Raw genomic sequence first — 6,215 nt, forward strand, 5'->3', positions numbered from 1 at the left:
TATGCCTTTACTTAAGACTCGGCGGAGGAATGCGAGTGAGCTTTTGGCAGTCGTTACGGCTCATAAGGCGTCTGGCTTCCCTATTTAGAGAAAGCCCCTGATATGACAACACAAGAGAGGAGGGGGCGTGGCTTGCTCACCACCGGTCACACTAAACGAGGCTGTTATACTTGATTATTTCCACCTCTCGTCACTACCGTTCTTGAAAAAAATATTAATTGAAAAAATAATAATGAATGGTGACTTGATCACTTCAACCTCTCCCCAACCTCTCTCGAGGATATAAAACACAATTAAATGATAAAAAAATAAGAATGGATTGTTGGATAGAAAACAACTTGTCCACCCTGTAATACGTTTATTAGTCATGGAAATCAATGTGAGGTGATGAGGTGGCAGTAGTAATGGTGTTGGCCACTGCTCCACACCCAGCCCAGGATGGACGCTAAAAAACGATGATTGACGAGTCGCGGGCAAATTATAATCTACTGTACCTAACCTGTGAGAAATGTAGAAAGATCTTAAATCAACAATCAAGCAATGAAACAAACAGGTAAGATCACTGTGTTTCATATATTTTGGTTGTTTATTCACTGAGCTTAGGTTAGGTTAGGGTAGCCTCAAAGATGTTTAGTTGGGGGTCGATCAGCCTTTTTTTTTTTAAAGATAATCTAGTTTAGCAAATACATTTCATGTAATAGTGGCTGCTAGGGTTAATATTCGTTTTTATCCTAATAGGTATTTCGGATTTTTACCATTATCACTAGGATTCATTTTTAGGTGAGGTTAAGCTAATTAAAAACACAGAAATACACTAGAAAAATATTATCTCATACCATTTGAGGAAATTGGGATAAAAACGAATTTTCACAGCTGCTGGTGTTGTCATAAGGTGAATAATGGTAAATTTTAAGAAGTTATATTGGGAAAAGATACAGCCTTAGATATAAAAATTCAGGTTCAGATTAGGTTAGGGTAGGTTAACTTAGGTTAGGGTAAGTTAACTTAGGTTAGGTTAACATTTTGAGGAAGAACATTAAATTTAAAAGGGCTATATTTTTGTTCTACCCTCCCCCCCCCCTCAAAAAAAAGAAGCAGCATTAAAAAAAATATATATTTAAATATTTTGAGTGCTGCTCGTGAAGCCAAAGACATCCGGGTTTCCGTCGGAAACGTAAAATTTTCAAATATTTTAACCAATAAAATCACACACAATTGTAGACCTTTAAACTTTCAATATTCTACATCGAAATGTTAACCTAACCTAACCTCACCTTAATTTACATATACTGTATAAGGGAGTTTCTTTTCCCTATATAAGATTCAGTATATATGTAAGTGTTGGCACCTTTTAAATATTAACCCTCATAAATAAAGATGTTCCAAAATTTGCAAAGTTAACTAACACAATATTAATGCATTTAATTTCACTTACAGGTGGAGGTCCAGCTGACTGTCCACCCATCACCAAAACTGAAGAAATAATTCTTGGTGTTATGGATGATGTGGAATTTGAAGGTTTGCCACATCTTACTCCAGGAAAGGAAGAAAATATTTTAATCCAAGAGCAAGGTAATGAAAGAACAGTTTTGGTTTGAAAAATGTCATCATAATTTTTGGGGGGATCTGGTTCACATGATCATACACATATACATTGTACTATCGTGCACAAAAGTCGTGTCCACTACCCAGCCACAGTGAGAGTTCGAATAACCTGAGTTTGAAGTTGGGAAACAGCTGGGGGAAATGCTATGGTCGGCCAACAGATGTCGCCCACTGTAGTGTGTGTGGGGTTGGGGGAGGGGAATAGAGGAGGTGGGGGCTGGATGAGAGGTAGGTTGTGTAAGAGTGGAGCATTATCACGAACCCTATACACGGTACTGATAACTTGAGAAATGTGACAGATGGTTTATTTTACTGATAAGATTGAATTATATAAGTTGTAATGTAGTGTTACCGAACAATAAAACGAGGCTGAAACAGCATAATTAGTATAGTCCTGTAGAACAAATATTACTGCATTTAGCAGTATCTCAGGCGTTAGAACAGCAGTATAAAAAACGTTAATCTCTGTGGAGATGTGCGACAAAGCTCCCTGGGCCTCAGCGTTTCACCTCCCCACATTATTCCCTATGATGTCACTCGGACATGCATGCTTCTACAACTCTGCGGCATATACGACGTCTCACGACGAGCATTCATATACAGTATTTGGCATTGTCACTTGACACTGATGACTGCAGTAAATTTAGGGAAAAGCTATGATTACTTGTAATTGGAAGATTATGGACTTTGGGGTGCAAGACACTTTGGAGGGTAGGATGGCTGGCGTTTGGGACTATGCATAAGAAGAAAAAGTTACAAACATGAATAAAGGCTAAGGAAAAAGAACTGTCTGGCCTCAACCAGACTGCTACATGATATATGGTCCTAAATTACTCACTAAAGAGTGGTTTATAGATTATTTATACAACCATAATTTTAAGCTGGCCTTTTAACTACGTTTTGTCTTACAGTTGTTTCTTTATAGTTACGAATTCATGGAACAGGTGCAGTGCCCTGAGTGCTTATTGCTGCTCAGGTCACAATGATACTTTAAAGAATGGAATATATTAAGGATAAAAGTGAAATATGCAAGGATCAGGGTGAAGGGCCTTGGTCAGCTAGTTTTACTCAGCGACTGTAAAGGCCTGGGACTTAGGGACAGACTAATCAGGATCTTAAAAAAGGAAAGTCAAGGACCATGGTTTTCTGAGGAATAACAAACAACCGTTTGTGATCTCTTTACTATAAAATTATAACAAAACTCTGACACCACTCAACAAACATCAAGTAACAATTACGGGAGTCAAACAATTAATGCAGTCAACAGTTAATGGAGTCAAACAATTAATGGAGTCAAACAATTAATGGAGTCAAACAATTAATGGGAGTCAACAACTGATAGAATCAAACAATGAAAGGGAGTCAGCAATTAATGGAATCAAATAACAAAGAATCAAACAATGAACAGATATTTCCTACGGCAGCAGCCCTGGGGAAGGTTCTGGAACACAGTGATCCACTCTCAGGGGGATGGTCCTCACTCGAGAGACAGCGGCCGATGTCCTGATATAGCAGGAGAACACAGGGGCACAGACGGAGGAGATGAACTGACGGTCGTGGTATGGGGTATAGAGGATTGACAGTCGATAGGTGAAGGTCTGGGGACACGGCCCACGAGTCCCGAGCCTTGATGAGATCACAGCCAAACTTTCGGTTGGCGGATTATCAGGGGTTAAGAAGGTACCTTGGTGAGGTTACCTGGGAACAGTCACGTCAGTTCCCAGTAGGAAGGGGTGAGGTCATAGATGACACAACAATTGATCATGACTATAATATATTCACTTGTATACTACATAAAGCACAAGAACAAAATATACCATACAGAAAAATTAGGTCAAATAAGAATGAGCCAAGGTGGATGACCAGAAAACTTAAACATGACATAGGAATAAAGAAAGGAATATATAAGAAATTAAAGGGAGGGGAGGAGCAGCTCAGAAACAGGTATAATGAACTATCTAGGAATGTTAAGAAAAATGTAAGGAAAGCAAAGGGAGACTATGAAACCAAAATAGCAAGAGAATCCAAGGCGAATCCCAAGGGATTTTTCCTGGTATATAGGACAAAGGTCAAGGACAAAGTTGGGCCTTTAAAGTCAGGGAGGGGAGAATTGATAAATGGCAGTGAAGAAATAAGCAAAGCATTGAACAGCTACTTCTTATCAGTTTTCACAGAAGAAATTTGCGATGAAATTCCGGAGGTGGAACTGATATTTAAGGGAAAGGAAGAAGAGAAATTAAAGAATATCACTATCAGAAAAGAGGATGTTCTTAAGAAGATAAATAAACTAAAGAATACAAAATCCCCAGGGCCGGATGAAATTTTTCCTCGAGTCTTAAAAGAGTGTAGGGAACAGATTAGCGGACCCCTCGTAAACTTATTTACAAAATCATTAGACACTGGAGTTGTGCCAGAGTTGTGGAAACAGGCAAATGTAGTACCCATATTCAAAAAGGGAGACAGAGCATCAGCATCAAATTACCGGCCGATCAGTTTGATGTCAGTAGTGGGGAAATTTCTTGAATCAATTATAGCAGATAGCATCCGATCGCATCTAGAGAAAAGCAAATTAATCTACGACTCTCAACATGGGTTTACAAAGGGAAAATCTTGTCTAACAAATCTGCTAACGTTTTTTAGGAAAGTCTTCGAGGTAGTAGATAATGACGAAAATTACTATGTTATTTACTTAGACTTTAGCAAAGCATTTGACAGAGTGCCGCATCAGAGGCTTCTGAGAAAAATTAAGGCTCATGGTATCGAGGGGAAAGTTTTAAATTGGATAAAATCATAGCTCACCGAGAGAACGCAGAGGGTCAGCGTAGATGGTGTTAAATCTGAGTGGAGCCGTGTAACCAGTGGGGTTCCCCAGGCGTCAGTACTAGGCCCACTCTTGTTCATAATCTACATAAACGATTTAGATACTGGGATCAGCAGTGACATAAGCAAGTTTGCGGATGACACCAAAATAGGGCGGCAAATTAATTCAGGGCAGGATGCAAATGTATTACAGGAGGATCTAAATAAACTGCAGGGGTGGTCTGAAAAATGGCAAATGAAATTCAACACCAGCAAGTGCAGCGTACTTAATATTGGAAGAACAAATACTTATAATGTATACAGCCTTAACGACATCAACCTAGAGAAGTCGACTTGTGAAAGAGACCTAGGGGTACTTGTAAGCCCGGACCTACGGCCTAGAAAACAGTGCGTTAATGTTCGAAATAAGGCAAACAGAGTATTGGGTTTTATATCTAGAAGTGTAAGTAACAAGAGTGCAGAGGTCTTATTGCAACTATATCTTGCGCTAGTCAGGCCGCACCTCGATTATGCGGTTCAGTTCTGGTGCCCCTATTATAGAATGGATATAAATTCACTAGAGTCGGTGCAGCGAAGAATGACAAAAATGATTCCGGGACTTAGAAACCTTCCATATCAGGATAGGTTAAAGAAACTTAACTTGCATTCCCTAGAAAGACGAAGAGTGCGGGGAGATATGATAGAAGTATTTAAGTGGGTGAAAGGAATCAATAAAGGGGATAAAGATAAAGTTCTTATAATATCCGAGCAGGATAGGACTCGGAGCAACGGATTCAAGTTGGATAAGTTTAGGTTTAGGATGGAGATAGGAAGAAACTGGTTCACAAATAGGGTGGTGGACGAGTGGAACAAGCTTAGCAACTTTGTAGTAAGTGCCGGAACTCTGGAAAGTTTCAAAAGGAGGCTAGATAGATTCATGGATGATAGAGAGTGGTAGTAACTCTCGACAGGAGCTGCCATGCACAGGCCAACCGGCCTATTGCAGACTCCTTATTTTCTTGTGTTCTTATGTTCTTATTTGACGAACAGCGGGGTAGGTAGTGACTGTACTGACGGCTGAGTAGAATCTGTCCCGTCCAACCCTCCCAAGTGGGGGGTCGCGCCAGCAAACGAGAGAGTAAGCAGCGGTAACGAGCAGGAAGATCGTTTCCGCCCCTACAGCGACCACATCACAATTATGTTGTTATTCCGACAAAGAGATTATGGTGATATTTATTTATATTCCACCCATCCTTTGCTTAATAAATATTTATGATAATATGCAATATTATATAATTATATACTTATGTTAAAAAGAGTGGAGTGGAGTGAAAAAGTGCGTGTGGGTGGAAGGGGGGGGGGGGTGGCAGGTGCTGGGACTGGCCGACCGTCACAACACACACCCAACTACACCACCACCACTACAACAATTCTCAGTGACCCACATGGAATCCATGTGAACTTTGTTTCGGGTTACCGTCACCTCAACGTATTCTATACATCCCATTCTCAGCTCTTGCAGATAGAGAAAAATAAGGCTTTGGCCAACCTCTCCTCTCATAAGGGAACGTGAGGTGGCCGTGTGGTCGTGGCAGCATTATTCATGGTCTTGCATGGGTTCTCCTCAACCCATAACTGGAACACCCACAGTGAAGACCCAGGAGTTAGGCAACACATTAGGTCTCCAGTGTTTAAACACCCCACCACAATATGCAAGCTTCATATATTTTGGAGTGTGCTCAGTTACCGTTAATATTGTGTGCTGAACATCATGAGCATTTCAATGATGGTAGCAATTGTAACTATATAAT

At 40.2% G+C, this 6,215-nt stretch overlaps 1 long non-coding RNA gene across 1 annotated transcript; it reads right to left on the reverse strand.

Annotated features, from left to right (window-relative positions):
• LOC121873574 lies at positions 1-2,546 on the reverse strand. Its single transcript, XR_006090266.1, has 2 exons — positions 1,436-2,546; positions 1-499 (listed from the first exon to the last, which is right to left on the reverse strand). It is a non-coding gene; the product is annotated as an uncharacterized LOC121873574 (long non-coding RNA).
• Positions 2,547-6,215: the final 3,669 nt, after the last annotated feature.

The sequence above is a fragment of the Homarus americanus genome, unplaced genomic scaffold (assembly GCF_018991925.1).
Source record: "Homarus americanus isolate GMGI-L3 unplaced genomic scaffold, GMGI_Hamer_2.0 scaffold30858, whole genome shotgun sequence".
NCBI lineage: Eukaryota > Metazoa > Arthropoda > Malacostraca > Decapoda > Nephropidae > Homarus > Homarus americanus.